Raw genomic sequence first — 19,586 nt, 5'->3', positions numbered from 1 at the left:
AAAACAAGAAACAAGAACTTAAACGAGAGATCATCTTTCCTTTTTTCAAACAGATGCTTTTAAAAAAAGAACCCTGAAAAAAAAACTGTAGTTACCAAAATGATCTGCCTGTGCAGTACAATGATCCGGCTAAAAATACACTGTAAAGAGCTTAATATGTCTCTATACAAAACAAAACTGCTTTGCCAAGTCTGTTACATTTCTGCAGTGCCTTTTCTCTCTCTGCTTCTTAATTGCCAACTTGTGATATGTGACCTGCGGCGTGTGCAATGATCCAAACATCACGGCAAATTGACGAGAGAGAATTCATGGTGGGCTCGGTACACATTCCGTGTCACAGCCTTAATTGCCCAAGGCCGCAGCCGGATGGAGGGCCGCTCCACTGGCGGAGCAAACACCTCGCTAAGGTCCCAAATGAATTCATCCAGAGATCTGCTAGTCAGAGAAGTCTGGCTCTCCCCAGGCGACGAGGAGGAAGACTTAATTGGGAAGTCTGTCTCATGTAGAGTCCAGGGTGGTCAGGGTTGATTCAGTGCCAACAAACCAATGTTCCTGCACACAAGTCCCCTTCACAAAGTTATACAAGAGCATCAGTATATCATCTAACTACTTTACTGGTCTGTAGCTGTGCACCATCACAATAGAGCACTCCTTTAAGATTTACACATCAAACTACATCATTAAGATATAGAAAATGTAATGGTCCAAGGTGATGATGCTACTAATACTCAGAGATAAGGACAGAGAGGAAAAGCATAAACTACTAACCTAATACACAGAATAGTTTGTTACTCAGACCCATATATGAAGGCTTGGGTGGAACATTTTTTAATAATTCTGGTCATGTGATTGGATGAATCATCTTTCTATCACTGTCTATCATAGTTGTGAGACGGGCGAGAAACATCTTTTCCATGCTAACCTCTTCAGGAGCCGCCTTTGTTGGTAAAAAAAACAGATGCCTCTCACTGTCGTCACTTCTTGACCACGCCCTCAACTGCCAGTGGTTCCTACCTCATGGGACGATTGTCAGAAATCCAGTTTCCTACCAATGTCTGCAAACTACAGTTGAGGGAAGACAATTTTTATTTTACAGATACTATCCCATACTATCGCCCCAAAATCTACTCTCCACCATTTCTGCCGGCCTTCAGGCCTTGTGGTTGAGCTGACCCCCTAACACCCCCCTGAACCAGCATAGAGGTCAGGACAGAGTCAGTGGTAGAAAATGTCACTATGTCCTTTGAGAACCGATAAATTAAATCAAATCATCCACTGTGATGTGGGCTGAGCTTAGTAAGCAGCTCTGAATTTATGAGATGTGGGGGAGGGACAGAAACATAAGAGACAACAATGTGTGTATCAAGTGCTGAGGAAACCCAGTATGGATTACATGAAGCTGAAGAAGAAGAAAAACCTGAAACCCTGAAATCTCCAGCACACAGCTAACTTGATGGTACAGAAAGTGTGAGTTTTCATTGGCACCATCCCCAACACTGTGGCAGCCAATTCCATGACATACTAAAGCTGCTTTAAGACAGGAACTGAACTCTGGAAAAACTCTACACATTCTCTGGATAGTGTGTGAGATCACAAATGTCTGACTGAGAGCCATTCTTCATGATTCACAGTGAGCAAATTGGTGTGTTGATAAAGACGGACACAAAAATGAAAAACAGAAAGAAAATTAATACATAAAAAAGCAAAGCCACACACGTAGAGAAGACATGAAAATGTCAAGAAAGTTATGGTAGCAAAGGTCAATGGCGGTGTTGATGTGGTGTAAACAAAACCTTTGAACACAGAACGTCCTGTTACACGGTTCATGTGTAAAAAGCTAACTCTGGAGAAAGTCTGGACCCATGAACATCCTTCAAAGTTCACACAGGCGAACAAACAGCATGAACAAAAATAAGAGGCTAACCATAAGTTTCATTCTGATGTTCTACCTATCATGGTGCACAACCGACTCCTGATCAAACTTTGGGTCTGACAGGCTCCAAAGCTAAAGCAAAAATTTTGAATTTTATTTGTCATGTGCACGTTAACACATCCTCAACAGTACAATGAAAGGTGTTGATGAGAAGAATCCGGTCAGCCAAGCAATGCTACAATAAATTAAAATAAAACCAACGTAGAAAGAGCTTTACTTACATTTTATAAATACAATAAAATACTAAAACTGCCCTTTCGAATCGTCCTAATATTTCCTCCAATATTTGATGCATTCAGTGTTTGGAGTAGAACTTAACTAAATCTGAAGTGATTTTATTTCAAAAGGACAAACAACCCACAAACAGGTAAACAACTGATGCTTTATAATTGAGAGCTACTTAATATTACTGTGGGATACATATTTGCCTTTACTTTAGAACAAAGGTCCAAGGTCCAATGTTTTGTCATAGATATGTTCGGCCTGTGAGGACTGTTTCAGCTGTCATTCACCTCACCGGCAAAGGTCACTACAGTCTAATCTGTGGCCTAGGGTCCTCAGTTACAATTTGTTGACAATATTACCCTTAAATAAATAACCAGATACTTGAATCACTGTAGAAATGTTTCACATTCCAAACCTGTAGCTTAATGGGGCAACTACCACCAAATATACCTAACTTACGCTGAAACTCCAGAGCACAAAAGATAACCATTTTTACCAGTTTCAAAACATGGTCAAATGATGCTATAGTATTTTCTGATTAGGGCATCTCCATGAAAACACACTGTGCCCTGGACCTTTTTTCTGAACTAAAGGCCCAGCTGGACCCAACAGTTATCTTAAGTAGCCCAGAATCATAAAGGAACATCGGAGTTTACCTGTAAAATAAAACCACATTTAATGATGCTGAAACATTCGGGTCTTTGCTCAGTTTATGCTCATACTGTATATGCAATAGTAGTAATAATACTCACCAAGTATTTAGATAATAACTATGGTATTAGATGGTGTATGAATTGAATTTGTTACCTCCCTTTTTGTAACTTAATGTTGTTCCCCAATAACAACATACATTCAACGGTATTAAGTACCATTGAATGTTTTCAAGCTTTTTTAGCTTGACACTTGGCATGTGTAATGACAAGGGCCCAAGGAAGTGCAGTGTCGAACTTGACATCGTCATGACAACAATAGCACATTCACGAATACTGATTTTCCAGTTTAGGGTTCTGTTTACTGAGTCAAGCTTCACCAAACTTTGACAAAAAGGTGAACAGTTCTTTGTGCAGCAGATGTAGTGAGGCTTCAGGGTTCTGTGGACTCCAGTGAGTTCTGAAACAGGTCTTTACTTGCTGTGGCTCAATTACTGCATTTCACTTTTACAGTTTCAGAAATAAGTCCAGAATGTGGGAAGTTGGCTGTTTGAGAGGAAAGTCACTGTTCATTCTAACTTTCAGCCAACACCCCACCAGCAGCACGACCTTAAATCTAGCTGTGACCTCACATGGTTTTTTAGTTTTGCTCCAATTGCTGAGATAAGAGAGTGTCTGTCAGCCTGCACGGCCGGGGGACAAGGACATGTGCTGTGTGAGTGTGAAAGGTGGTGTAGCTGCCATTCAAGGTTACACTGCAATCACATCAGTGGAGGTTCAGGTTAGTGTCGAACTGTGTGATGTGGCACACTTTGAACCACAGCAGTGTGGAGAAGAGGTGGATACTGAGACTGTTTACCAGTAATGTTACTACAAGGAGGATGGGTCAATGTTTGTCATTTGAAGATGACTGGAGAAACTTGTTTATAAGAATAGAAACAGGAAGAGTAGAAAAGCACATTTTTTTACAGCAGGTCATGAGTGTCGTGTCATATTTAAGCAAAAATAATCCCAAAGCTTTTAAATTGTCTCATTGTTATGTTAAAGTCTTCAATGGGAATAGGAGGTTTCACCTTTTTGTTTCGTCTTTGAGGAGCTCAATAATTAATATAAGAAAATTATTATTATTAATATTTTAAACCACAGTCTTTGTACTGCTTTTTCTTTAAGTATCTTAACGGTTCATAAACTGTCTTAGCTGTGTGATTGTTGAGCTTTTCCCCTTAACACCAAATTGCACTTTTAACTGTTTTAAAGGCTTTTAATGATTTTTATTTAGTAGTGACTGTTGCACTTCAAACCACAGAAATTGAAGTGCTATTTTTACCACAAACAACCACTGACGGTCACATGCACTGACAGCCAATTGACATTCACCAGTTCTCTTCAAATCAAATCTTACCCTACCTTATCCAACCTAAGATCTGCTCCAGCCTTCTGGAGGAGGCTGGAGAACTCAGTGCACTGGATGACTCTTAAGACAATAAGAAAACATTTTGACAAAACTCACTTGAGATCAGTGAGTAAAAACCCTCAATATTGCTTCTGTGTAAATCATTTATGGTTCATTTAGTCTTTCCCATCATTCATGCATTAATGGACATTTGGGACAGAAAAACTGTTATTCAAATTAACTTCCTCCCACCTTACTTCCACTTAAAGCAAAGGTGAATTACTCATTATTTGCACTGTTCTCACTACTACTAGCATAATGGGGCTTTACAAATCAGTCATTATAAAAGTGTTTCATTTAATCAGCAGGTGACGCTATTGTAGATCCCTTTTTCTTTAAAGTTGCTTTCTGGCTTTGGTTTGTTTCTGGTACTTTTTATTCATGTATGTGACTTGAAGTTGTTTTTAGACCTGTGGACCTGTCACTTATCCTGCTGGTGGACGGGTGAGGGAGGACCAAAGACATAGTGAGTCCACATGAAGCCATGTATCAAACAACTGTCTTTTGATTTTACCAAGCTGGATAACAAGCCATCCAATCAGAATTCGGGTTTCTGCTGCAGTAGGTACACTGAATTCACTCTGAATTCCTGACACCCATCACTTTTACCATGAGACTGCTGTGTTGGGGAAAAGAGTGTGATATCGTTAGTATTCATCAGAGCGCTACATTAAAGTAAACCAGCCCAGACAGCATATGGATGTGGGCCACTTCAGCCAATGATGCGACACCTCCGGTCTTCTTGTGGTCTGATCAAAATAGATATGAGCCAAGAGCTGCCCACTCATAAAGTAGCAAATATGGCCCAAACATCCAAAACAAATGTGGGTCACTTTTTGCAAACATGCGTTGCTCTAGGCAAGCTGTAATCTGGATGTGAACCTAAAGTGGCCCATGTGGTAAATGTTTATATGTCCAAAATAAAACCAATTGATTGACATGCAGTTCTGCTATAGAAGACTTGAAGATTGTCAATCCTGAAATCTTAAATTCCATACATTGCGGCTGTATGTTCCTTAAACCCTTGTGCCTGTTAGCCTAATCTAAACAGAACCTCTGGATATATTTATTGTGGGGTGCTGCTTCCTGAAGGATTCCATGAAATCTTCACTGTTCCGTAACATAATCTCATTAGTCTGTATGAGTTGTTACCAAACCATCAAGCCAATGCGGAGGCGGAATCTTTGCTCTTGTTCTCAAGAAATCGTAAAATCCAATGGGCAGATTTCAATGATGTTCACCAAATACAAACCATTTATATTTTAATGACTAAGTAGCCTGATAATCAGAGGGAACTGCCATTCACTTTTACCCTTTTATCCAGTCTGTTATTTGTTCACACTGTTTGTTTTTAGTTGTTTTATGGGTGTGTGGTAGGGTTTGGGTTTAACCCCCCCAAGTACACACACTGCGTCACCAATTTCCATATCAAGTACTTACTGCAGTTAAGCCTTCCCACATCTGCATGTTGATATGACTTAGACTCACATTTTTTGGTGAAATGTCAAAACACATTGCTCCATAAATTCTGGCAATGACTGACAGATTTGAGTTCAGCCCTGACAGCTGTGTATAAATTATGTTTTATAGAGAAGGTGCTGAACACAGATGCACTGTATGGATGTGTGTGTGTGTGTGAATGGGCGAATGGCAAACTGTAATGTAAAGTGCTTTGAGTGGTCATCAAGACCAGAAAAGCTCTATTTAAATACAGCCCATTTACCATTTTATTCCTGCATGGGGGATACATTATTATTTCCTCTGCTCTGTAAGGCAAATGGTTGTGGCTTTAATACCAACCACCCTACATGCTGCAAACAAGCTATACTCTCATTTGCATACGTGAAACAGAGTGACTGCATAGTTTTCTGCAGGATATCACTGAACTCTGCATGATCAGTCAAAGTGGGTCCATGTTGGACTTAATCCACGTATGAGTGGAAAACAATGCAATCCAATTACACACTGGGTCCATTTTTCACTTGGCTGACTGCATCTACACTGTGAACATCTGCAACTACAGACACTTTGATGCCACTATGTTAATGAGCAGCACTCTAAATATAACCCAGTTAGAGGGCAATTAAATTCACACACAAGGCGTTGCTCCATATACCAGACTTGTGTGTCACAGCTTATCACAGAACTAACTGGGACGGTCTTTTCTTATCAAAAAACAAGACACACTGCTGCTGCAGTTGATGGCACCTAACATAGGGCTGACAATGAAGCGCTAATGACTGAGCCAAATATACAAGAGGAAGTAATAGCTTATACTGAATATTAAACTTGGGATTTCCTGAAAAAATACATCTGACTGTGGGCATTGATGAGGCTGAATGATATCTAAATTAGTCTGTCATTTGTAGTGAACATAGCAACAGCTCCCTGTGAAATGCAAACCTATAATATCAAGGTACAATTCCAAGATTTATTTTATTTTACATAATTTCTAGATTTGACTTTTCTCGAATGTTTTTTTTTATTTAGCTGAATTGAGCATGTTGGAAATTACCTTTGGGGTTCATAAGGTTCCTGTTTATCTTTATCTACTTCTTTGATTTGAAGAGTATAATAAAGTTAATTCAGTCAACATGAAGTCCTTCCAAGCAGAGATAGGCAAACATGCACATGTGCCCAGAAGTGTTTGTGTATGTGATTTTAAAAACTATTAGTTTGGCTGTTGGATGCTGACAGCTGCAGCAGAATTACATTAGATATCTCACAAAATCTATGATAATTGGACATATTTTCAGTGAGCTATGATTCACTAAGCCCTGCCCTGCAGAGATGGCAGCCATGCTTGTCCACCTACCCTGCATTAACAATTGTTTACAACTAAGTAGAAAGAGGAAACATTTAAAAATTGTCAGATAAATTTTGTGTAAATGATGGAAATTAAAATTAAATTTGGATTAAACAACAACATTATTGTACACACATGTTCAAAGCTTTTCGTAATTTTAATTATTAAACTAAAAAATGTACAAAATAGTCATTGTTGAGTTTGATCTCCTGATAAACAAGTCAATACAGGAAAAGAAAAGCAACTGTATATATATAGAACCAGTAATTTATTTTTCCTAAATCTATGTCAAATTTAAGAACAGTTTTTATGTTCTTTATGTGATATTATTTTGTGACTTTTTGCATTTATTTTCAATATCTGCTAGTTCCTTTAACCGCTGCTCCAAGGTGGAGATGGCATAGAATTCAAGGGTACAGGAAAAGGTGTAAAATGATAAAGAGAAGTGTAAGAGAGTCATTTAGTTTACTGTGGGATTCTCTACCCAGCAGGCTGTCTCATCAAAATTCAATGAGGAGCCGTCCACTGGAAACCTGGTGCCAATGTGTGTGTGTGTGTGTGTGTGTGTGCATTTGCGTGTCCGAGGTTGGCGTGTGCGTGTGTGTGGGTGCACAGTGGGGGGGATCACCATAAATAATGTAGCGAATAGTTGATCTAGCCAAGATCTTTATTAGGTTAAGGTATGCCAAGAAGCAGGGACGGGCTCGCTCAGCAGACATATGACTGATAGGGTGGAGACAGACATTCAGAGAGACAGACAGACTTTAAAGCAGACAGACAGTCAGTCAGACAGACATCCACACAGACAGACATTTGTCTCTGCAGTTGCGGCTGCCTCAGCTGGCAACGTGCAACCATGCCCCACATTTAACAGCCTCATGGGATATAACTTTCCATGCTCTTTCACATTACGGGCCGTTCAAACTGGCAAGCCGGCACTAATCTTACATAACAATGCTCTTATTTTACAATTACAAACACTATGAATTATGAACACATCATTTTCTACATGTGCAGAATGTCCATAATTACATAACACCCCCTATGGATGAAACAAGTGAAATGTATGCAATGTAATAAGGCAGACGGAGGGGTTATTGTTTTTTAAATTAAATCCCAAACCCAATTTAACGACAAATGATGTTGTAACATCAGCTGTGCCTCTGACAGCGTCCCTGATTGAGTCATCTTCATTTCTCTGCTTCCTCTCAGTCATTTTTCTTGTTCATACTCCAGGCCTCAGCCAAAACAAACTCAAGGGACAGACTGCGGTTCATTAAGCTGGCACTGAAAAATAGGTGTCTCTGTGTTTGAGGTAAGGCATCCTGTGTTAACCCTGCAGGCAGCAGTTATTCAGAGAGCCTCGTAGAGCAGTAAGACCTGCAACACACTGACAAGTTTGAGGGACATTTTGCATATGATTAAATATGCAAACTTTTATTTAGCAAAGACCGCACATCATTTGTATCTACAGTAGTTAGATTACAAAGTTGACCAGTTGGTTTTCATCGAAAAAGGGGGACAGCTAAAGTGTGGCACTCTGGACTGCATACTGCTATAATATTAGCATACGTCTTTGTTTTAAAAAGATTGCGACTTTATTCTCATAAAAGTACAACATTATTCTTGTTATGTTATGACTTCTTTCACTTAATATTATGAATTTTTTCTTGTAATATTATGACTTTATTCTGAAAATGCCGTTTTGTGGCTGTTTGCATTGCACATACTGTTTATGTCATCACCATTATGTTGTAGACTCCCCAATGAATAGTACACTAATGCTCCAACTACTCTGTGTGAGCTGTTTTGAAAAATGTTAAATGTTAAATCATTTTTCTGTGTTTTATTGGTTTACACGCCCTGATGTAATCAATCAAGTTTAGACTACTGTAAATTAGATGAAATGTTAAAGCAGCAAATTCCAATGATAAAAAGCTTTAAAATTGTCCTGATCGAATCCCAGCTTGGTCTTTCTGTGTGGAGTTTGCATACTATCAGCCATGTCTGTGTGCATTCTTTCTGGGTACTTCAGTTTCCTCTCACAGTACAAAGATTGGTGTTTGGTTAATTGGAATATGTAAGCATCAGTTTTCCTGATGGCTTCCTGATATAGAGATTTAAACAAGCCACAGCCGTGGGTGAACTGTTATTAAACCCTCCCTAAATTGACCTGAATTGGAGGCATAAAATTCCCAAAGCATACCATCAGGACAATTATAACTCAGCCTCAATTTAATTTCTCTCTTGTTCTGTTCACTAAATGATCTGATTAATTAATGTAGATCTAACAGGAAAATGTAGTGAGATAAAAGCCCTCTGATTTATACATTAAAGGGGTACTCTGCTGATTTTACATGTCACCACTTGTGTAAACAACTCGAGTCCTGTGAGATCCCAGAGGAGTTTTGTCAAATCAGAATATCATCGCATCGAGACATTGCATCTAGTTTTTCAGTTTGAACTTGGAGACTGGTGGCAAAATACAAGAAAAAAGGCAAGAAGGATTACACTTGACACCATCAAATAGTTTTTGGATTTTTTGGAGTTTTCATACAAGTTGAAATAAAATCAGTAAACTGCAGTAAGAGTGTAATCAACTCTTCATAAGTGCAAATGATGGTACTGACACTGTCAATAACTAAGGTAAAAGCCTCTTCTCATGAATACAAATGATGCTAATTCAATATATTGAATTAAACACAGTTTTTCAGCTTAAAGGGACTCTTACCTTTGTTGCATTTTTACACTTTTTGTGGATAAGATTAAATTGGTATTAATAAGGTAATGACACTCTAAAATGCAAGACAGACCCACCAGGAGTTAAAGCAAACAATTATTTCACTCTCGTAATATTTAGTGAAAACTTCAACCAATAAAATTCTTCGGACCGAAGGACCTTATTGGCCGACAGACCTGTCTGTTTGCTGCATGGAAACAGACAGGAAGCCCGTCTGCTTCTTGTCGCGCATTCGGGCCCGCGTCATCAAGGCGCGTCCTCAAGTATAGGGTTTGTTTTGATTCCACGGCAGACAGTAGCGAGTAGCGACCGTATCGACCGTAGCGACTGACGATGGCAGACCAAAGTGGTCCACGGCGTACTGAAACAGCCGCTCCCAGGGGGAAAAACAAAAGAAAAAACACAGCGGATGGGAACGAGGGGGTGGGGCATTGGAGGAAGGCGGGATGATTCGAATGTGCTGTAATTCTCAAATGCAACAAAGGTAAGAGTCCCTTTAAAGAAATTCAATTCAATTCAATTTTATTTGCATAGCGCCAAATAAACATTATATCAAGGCAGTTGTTTTAGAGAAAACCAACAGTTCCCACAATGAGCAGCACTTTGGCAACAGTGGAGAGGAATAACTCCAGACTCAATGAGGGCGGCCATCTTCCTCGACCGGTTGGGGTGAGCAGGGGAAAATTGGGAGGAGAGGAGAGATGGTTGGAAAAGAGGGGAGAGAAGAGAGACAGAGATAGAGGGGAGAGGGTGAGAGAGAGGAGAAGGAGACCAGGAACACTTGGGCAGCATCAGGTATCCTACTTTGTGAAAACTGGTTTTATAGCTCAGTAGTATTATTTTAACTAAAATATTCATGAGTAAAAATATTTGTATCCTCCTTTATGATTATCCACTTAAGAATAAAGTCACAAAAAAAACGAAATAAATCAAAACCAAAAGGCAAACCTATAGAGCCTCCGGTCAAAACATGCAGTCGGCCTATGGAAACTATCAAACTAAGTTTAAGTGAAGAAGAAAAAGAAAAGGCACTTGTTTATACAAATAAGTGGCTGACATGATATTAAAAAGGTATTCATGTATGTATTTGTAGGAAAGAGTGACATTATATACAGGAGTGGAGTTGCTAAGAGGTGGCTGTGGTGGAAACTGTCTTTCCAGAGATTAGGGTTCGTCCCATCTGTGGTGAAGTTTCAGATCACATTCTCCTCTCATTTGCATGGGTCAAAAGACAGATAGAAAAAGAAGAATAGAAGAAGATGACAGCCACCCATTGAGTTGTGTTGTTTTCACTTGACAACTGGTCTCCTTCCATGAGAGTCAGCTCCCTGTGTTCACTGGATAATGGCTGTGAGCTGTCTAGCGGCTGCGACCTCGCTGGTTTGGAAAAGTCATGTGGGATTATTATCTCCACCCGCGTAGTCGTCGTATGTAGACTGACAAAACATTTATAACAGGGCTCAATGTGGTCACAAAGTGACCCAGACGTCCTCCAGACAGGATATGAGTGATTAGATCACAGTGTGTCCTCAATGTGTCTTGGACTCATTAATACTTGTACTTGCTTGTGTGGTCAAACTATATCCTATTGTAATCTAATCACCCTTAACACAGTTTATATAGGGTAGATGATGAGTTAGCCTACTAGAGAACAGGCTGGGACATACTTTATAAGTCAGTAGGTAATGAATAGCAACGAGCACATTCGTCATGTTGATTAACTCGCACAACCGCACAAACTTTTCCAAATACCATCACTTATAATGATGCTGAAGTCACTATGACTGCTGCAAGATCAGGAAACAAATACATCTGCGAAGATTTTGTGACACCCACCCATTAACACACAGACACATACAAACAGTGCTTCTGAGAGCACCAGACTTTTTGGGAATTTGGGGATCAGTCTCTTGCCCAAGGACAAGTGTAGGACAGGCATGCTGAATGAGAAAGACTGTGATCGAACTGCCGACTTTCTGGTTAGAGGATGACCGCTCTTCCCCCTTAGCCGCCTGGCTCACCAGCAACTCGGAACAATCTAATAACACTAGAGACAGTGTGGAACAACTCTTCACTACTGTGACTGGAACATATCTATTTGCATTGAAGTCTTCCTCAAACTAGACACTACCCCACTTTTGTTGTTGTGCATATGAAGTGTATGACAGCATAATTTGAAACAAATCAATAAAGCTGGTTTCATGGCCGTTGTTGGAGGACAAACATGAACGACTTGTGGTGGTAAGATAAGATACTTTTTGAATACGGCCCAGACGAGCACGTCACATAGAATATTTTGCAAGTGTTTCTGAATAAACTGGTTGATATGCAGTAGTGACATTGAAGTGGGGCTACTGTGTCTCAGGAGATAGAGTGGGTCATCCACTAACCAGAAGGCTTGCTGTTTGAGCCCCGTCTCATCCATTATGCGTGCCGAAGTGTCCTTGGGAAAGATACTGGACCCCAAATTGCCCCTGACGGCTGTGCTGGCAGTGTATGAGTGATGTGTGATCGCGAAAGTGCTGCACATATTCACATGGGTGAATGAAAAAACTGTATTGTGAAGGACTTGGTCATATCAAGACTGGAAAAGTGATGTATAAGTAAAGACCATTTACCATTTTGTGATCTGTATGTTGCTTGGTGTCATATATGTAGTTAAACACATGGTTATAATTGACTGTTTTAGATTAGATTAGATTTCTTTATTTATCCACACAACGGGGAAATTCACTTGTTACAGCAAAAAGAGAAAAACAGAATTTAAATAACAGTGCCGAAGCAACAATAAAAAAGAAAGATCAAAATATATACACTACTAAACTACACATAATGAGAGTAAAAATATACAGAAAACAAAAACAACCTGCAAAACAGACACTGTGCAAAAGCAGGTACTGGGGAGAAAGTGGAGTGATGTAAGTGTTATTGTAATGAAAACAAAAGTATTATAAGTAATATTGCAACAGTAGTGACCATGATACAGAAAAAATAATTAAAAGTAAGTGACCATAATATAAATAATACTACAAGATAGTATAAAGGAAAATATAAATATTGCAATCTTAAGGGAGTTACTTGTCAGCTTGATAGAGGGGCATGAGTGACTGAAAGTGATGGTGACAACATTTGACAACATCTTCATGGCTTTTTGTTTTCCTTGGAGAATTCCAGTAGTAGCTGAAGCTACATTGCTATGAAATATCAATAACAGAAAACAGTCATTGGTGTGTGCTTGCAGGTTAAATCTTCACAGAGTGTGTGTGTGTTTTCCCCATGTTGTATCAGCAGTAATAGCCTTCACTCTATAGTTCTGTGCTCCATCGTCTTGCTTGTGTTATTAGTTTTGATATATGTTATGACCAATAACTAGAAATCCAGAATACTTTAGTTCAATTCAATTTTATTTGAACAGCGCCAAATCATAAGGGTCCAATAACACAAAACTGTATGATTTGGCTAATTTCCTGTACTCTGGGAGTTTTAATTAATTAAAACTTAATATTATTAACTTTTTCTGCAAAGTCATTGTGTGTCCCTGCAGTAATGAGCACAGGCTGTTTTGAAACCTAGTGAATTCAAGGATACTCTGACATTCATATTTAAGAGCTGAGCTTTCGAGAAGTGAAAAACCTCTTTGAATGGGTTTTGACAAACAACCCTGAAAGGTTCAAAATGCCGGAGCAGAAAGAATTTTCACTGGTTTCTTCATCAACACATGATGATGATGATGATGCCTCTCAGGTAACCTCTTCAATATGAAACACAACAAGTTTCTTTTCAGTTCTTACACATTCTCTTCATAGGCATATGACCGATGTAAGTGTAATATTTGTTCATGCATAAATAGTTAAAACACACAGAGCTATTACAATACAGTATACTACTCACTGTTTATGAAGGGGTATCATATGTTCGTTAATATGACCTGCTACTACAAGTCCACTGATGAAGAATTGCTTCACTATCATTTATTTCAATGATGTAACTTCACTACTGCGCTTATATAGAATGTTAAGCAACCTCTGTAGTTTCAAACAAATTTAAAAACTGTTTAAAAATCCACCCTTAAATAACTGGCACAAAAATATTTTCTATTCATTTCAAAGTTCAGCATCCAAACCATTAAAAATGTTAAAGGTTTACATCATGGTTTTGTTTCAAGCAGATATGAAGGCCCAATAGTAGGAAGTCTTAATCAATGAATTCCTACTGCGTTTTGTATGACTACGCATTCATTAGCTGATTATGTGACAGGTATGATTGATTGAGTAAGTTATTGTTGTCCATCTCATCCATCATCTGGGGTCTCATTTATAAAACAGTGCATAGGATTCATACTAAAAGTGTACGTACGCACAAAAGCCGGATGTGGCGTACATGCAAAAGAAAGTTCCGATTTATAAAACCATTCGCACGCACACCTGACCACAATGTTAGCTTTATAAATCACAGTCCACCTGGAAACGTTCGTACGTGGATCTGCCTCCAAATCCGCCCTCCACAAACTCACTTTCAACCATAACTGGTAAATGCAAAGCACGGCGTGAATATTAAATGGTGCTGCTGACCAATGGGTTTCCACTGTGAGTCCTGATGGAGTCACAGCATTAACGATGAGAAGATGAAGCGAAACTTTCGTTTGTTAGTTAGGTGGAGGTGAAGAGCGACTTTATGGGACAGCAGTGATGTCACTAATAAAGAAAAGACACTGATACTCTGCCGCTGCAGCTGTGGATAACACAATGTGTGAGAGTGAAGACGATAGAAAGAACGGAAATTTAAAAAACTGAAATTAAAAAAAGATCACAGATCAGTATAATCTATATCAGCTGATCAGACATCGCTGAACCCTCTGTTCCTCCTCATCCTTCCATTCACATGCACACATCGCGCAGAACCCCGCACCACTGTCACGGCAGTATTTATTTATTTAGAGCAGGGGTGTCAAACTCAAATACGCAGTGGGCCGAAATCAAAAAATTGCTTCAAGTCGAGGGCCACAATTTCAACGTTTATTGAAAACTTATTGAAAGAACCTTAGTGCACATATTGAACCTGGAACTAACAAGGCCTATAGAGTATTGCCGAGAAAACAACATTAATTATGAAATAAATGAAATACAAATAATAAATAATACAAAAATAAATATAAAAGTAATAAAATCAGTTTCATTAATTGCTTTCTGGCTTTATCTGCAGTATTTCCACAGTAATTTGAAAACATTTTCTACAGGCAAACAACAGCCAAAAATAATTGACTTCAAAGAAAAATCAGGTTTTAAGAGCCCTCACTGTAGCGTACATGTCAGTGATGACACGACCCCCCCCTGAAGCTGCAGGTTGAGCGCATTCAAGTGGCTCGTGATGTCACACAGACACGTTTTATTTTGCAGCTCTGTTGTGTCTTTCCCTTTGCTTTCAATAAACTCACAGATCTCCTCACGCAACTGGAAAAATCTTTCCAGCAACTTTCCCTGGTTCAGCCATCGCACCTGTGTGTGATAGGGCAAGTCACCATATTCTGGACTTAACTCCTCCAGAAAAGACTTGAACTGGCGGTGATTTAAACCTTTGGCTCTGATAAAGTTAACCGCTAATGTTATGATGCTCATCACATGTTCATTTTCAAGGCTTTGCCACACAACGACTCCTGGTGTATGATGCAGTGATAAGCTGTCAACTAACTTTTTCCTCACTTTTTCCCTCCTTCATCTTTTCTCGGATCCACCCTTTACATCCGCGAACATATACTCTGCCTCCCACCTGTCTTGAAAGCTCCTGTATTCAAATGCCACCTTTCGTTTAGCCATTTTTGGGAGCGGAATAGTTGAAAGTTGTCACAAGTGATATGTAATACAGACTGTGAGGCGCGCGTTCGCGGGACCGTGATTGACATGCCGACACACGGGCAGTGCATTGTGGGATCTGTCATTCACCATTGACCCGCCCACTCGTCAGCCAATGAGAGCCTGCCATTGGTGTAGAACTGTCACGTGCCCCATCCCGACGTGTTCACTGACCCTCAGGAATTCTCAATACTTTTTTTGTACTGGGAACTTGCAAAACACTGCCGGCGGGCCAGCTCTAATAGTAAATAGATTTTATCATGCGGGCCACATATAATTCATTCGCGGGCCACATGTGGCCCGCGGGCCTTGGGTTTGACACATGTGATTTAGAGCATCGGACCGATTCACTCACATCAGTGGATCCTTACTTCCACTCTGGGATATTATTTGGAAAGTTTCTTCATTTCTTTTAAGTGATCTCCTGTGCGCTCTGTGCACCTGATGGCAGAGCCACGTTCACTGCAGTGATCTGATGATACACGCACAGTGTTAGAAGATATTATTAAAACCGATTAATGACTCGTCTATGTAACTCCGCAGTTAAATCTAATCTGAACGTAATTAATAATAACAATAACAGATATGTCGCGCGACCAAAACTAAGCTGTTGGTTTTAATGTAAATGATGAATTGGATCAATAATCTGCTTCAGTTCAACACCTCACGTCTGCGTTGCCACTTTCCCGTCTCCAAAACGTTCGTATACGCATGGGTCAGAGTTTGCATGGAAATACGCACATTTTCCCGTCAAGTTTGTTTTTATAAAGCCCAACGTTTATGTGAGAAGTGGCGTACTCACGTTTCAGGCCCCGTTTTGTACGCATGCAACGTTTATAAATGACACCCCTGGGGAGCTGAAGCTACTCACAGGGGACATTGGGCGAGTAAGACTGAGAGGAGCGATTCTGAATAAGAGAAGTCCCGGTGCTTACCACTGCACCACCGTGCCTCCCTTAAAATATACAGCAAAAGGTCTATATGTCTGCTGACAATAACCTTACATTGTGCTATAGAACATTACCAAAGATCTGTAGATTGTCCTCAGAGCATGGCATTTGCTCAGTTGTCACAGAGGTTTATGGGTTTATCCTATACTACTGTAGAAAATAATATTTTATAGATTATATATAGAGTATTGCACTCAATAAATCGCATATCTTCACCAGGGCCAAGTCTGCCCAGCTCTTATAACAGAAAAATAAAAGTCAAAATAAAGTATTCTGATCATCTGTACCAAGTTGTACTAGCTCATAGATCTCAACATCAATAATTTCTCTGATTGATAATACATAATACATGTTGGAAATGACATCATACAATTAAGAGGAGGCGTTCAGAACAAAAGTTACCCAACAGAAGATATACATGCCACTGAAGTTTCCTTGCAAATACTCCTTTTACACAATATGTAAACATTTTGTAGTATTTTGGGCAGTGTAGTGAAAGAGACCACCATTTTGGTAAATTTTGGTCTAAGGCCAAATATTTGTATCCAAACCCAAAACTGGAGCTGATTTGATTCACTGTTCCATCATCTCAGGGTTTCCTGCAGCAGGAGCAGGAGCTTCAGGACTGAAATTAAAAGCACAGGTCACAATGAATTGAGTAAACAGACCTTCCTAAAGCAATATTTTTTAGGCAATATACCATATATTCATAATATGATGCTGATAAGTGTTGAGGTTCCTGGTTCTTTTTCCCAGTGTAGAAGCTGCTTTTGTAGAATCCTAATAATTATACTAGCCAGGTTGAATATCATTATCCAGGGTTTATGCGGAAAAACCTTTAATTTCATAACATTGAATGACTTTCTGTTTCCTTGAAAACTTGAAGAAGTCCTTATCTTCTGCCACAGTATATTCCTGTGTTAAATGAGGTAATGTCAAAGTAAATACTGGGTAAGTTAGAATGTTTGAAGATCCCAGGAGCTGAAGGCTACTCTCTCCCCTGGACTTTTATATGCGTGAAGTATCAAAGATGAAGCTTTGATTGAAGCTTATTTTACAGCACATGTTATGAAACATACTGTCCTGTTTTTTTTTCTAACTCACTATTTTAGATTCGAACAGTGTGAAAATCAAATGTTGGTCATACTAAACATGATGCAATATTTTCCTATCATGAGATTACATACAGAGTCAATGCAAAGACACGAAAAGAGCAACTCGACACAAAGTTCATATCATTCGTGTCCATTTAACTACATTTTTTGCACAAAAATTGATGTCACAAAAGTCAGTGCTGAGAATAAAAGTCAGCGGACAGGTCCTGGCACCAAACCCAGCTAGAGTTTGATCAAACCGGCCACTGGTCAGTTTCAAGTAGCCATGGAAATGACAGTCATCCAGACACAGCTCCTGGAGGGAGCGGTGTAAGTCCCCGAGCTGTGTTCTCCTCTGGATTATTATAATAACTTGAATTCATATAGCGGCTTTCAAGAGACGCAAGGACGCTTTACATGTGTCAGGGACAAAAAGATAAAAGAGAAGAAAGTAGGTGGTGGCTTCTCTGACGTTTCCACAGCACTGCAGCAATTGTTGTCACTTTAGCCATTAGTCCTTTTTTTCTGTAGAACAGTTGAAAACCTGACAGTTGTGTTTTTTTTGCATTACTAGCATTACTCGATAAACACTGTTCGAGTCATCAAAGGGAATCCAAAGACCGACATTCAAATTCAACTCGAAACGGCGTCATTTACAACATTTTTTTAGCCTTAATGTCCACCGTTATCCTCCTAGCCGTGAGACATGTTTTCACACACAGAGTTCGCACTGATCTTGTCTAATGTCCCTGAAGCGAGAACATAGAGGCAAGAGCTTTTGCGGTGTGTGCTCGAACGTGAATGGGCTAGGAGAGTAACAGAATTAAGTCTAAAAACATGGAGAGAATGACGCCGTTTCGAGTCGACTTAAATGTCAGGTCTTACGAACGGTTGAATGACACCACAGAGCAATCTGGAGACCTAGTGCCTGTTGTTTGTTTACCTGTAAAGAAATGGTCGTCAGATACTTCTATTGTGTTGGATTTGGCTGCAACGCACTGTTTGGTGGATTCAAACACTTCACCCCTTCCCTACATCGGCATAGTGGTGAGTAGATCATGAGTGGATTATTGGGTGAACTATCAGTTTAACTATAGTGGGAGAACATATACTACACATCCCAAGCTACAAACTGAAACTCTGCTATTATGAGCATGATGAAGGTCTCGGACAACGTGGCCATTCAGACCACATACTACTGATATTGGAAAATCAGGTGCGGTTTTACCTCTGGAAACTCTCATTTGTTGTATCCAATTTACAGCATTAGGAGATTACTAGCAGCCCCACTTTAGATAAATACAGCATAGGTTTTTTCTACTGCTCAAACTGGATTTCACCCATCAATACTGCTACTGCACAAGGCTGATAAGTGCTTCAGACAAGACGACCTCCATCTTGCTTTACCTCCTCTCTAATTAACTGCCAAACATTCACCGAGATAGAGAGCAGTGATCTTGCCAAACTGAGCAGATTTGCAGTGGTGGTGCCAAACTGTTGTGTGTTGATGAAGAGAAGACGATTATTGAGAATTTCTTTCACTTTATTAACTTAGCAGTGACCATGGAGCGAAAAAAAACTGCCTCATTAACTGGAAGAAACCTTTGACAGATCCAGTGTGGGCGGCCATCCCATAGACCGGTTTGGGTGAGGGAAGAAAAATGGGCATGTTATTAATCTATTTGCATGCATTGAGTTCTCTCAGCAACTGAAAAACTGTTTGTCAACAGTAAAAGACTTCAAAACTGTGCACTGACCTTTAGGGAGTCATTGTCTTTCAAAGGTTTAATCACTTAGTTCACATTAGAATATAAAGGAAATGCGTATCATCTGTAAACAATTTGTCAATTTAAGTGCTGCCCTGAGCTACAACAGAAAAATTCAAA

This window comes from Limanda limanda, chromosome 7, assembly GCF_963576545.1.
Source record: "Limanda limanda chromosome 7, fLimLim1.1, whole genome shotgun sequence".
In the NCBI taxonomy this organism is placed as follows: domain Eukaryota; kingdom Metazoa; phylum Chordata; class Actinopteri; order Pleuronectiformes; family Pleuronectidae; genus Limanda; species Limanda limanda.
The sequence above is the reverse complement of the archived record's forward strand: the minus strand, read 5'-3'. Positions refer to the sequence as shown.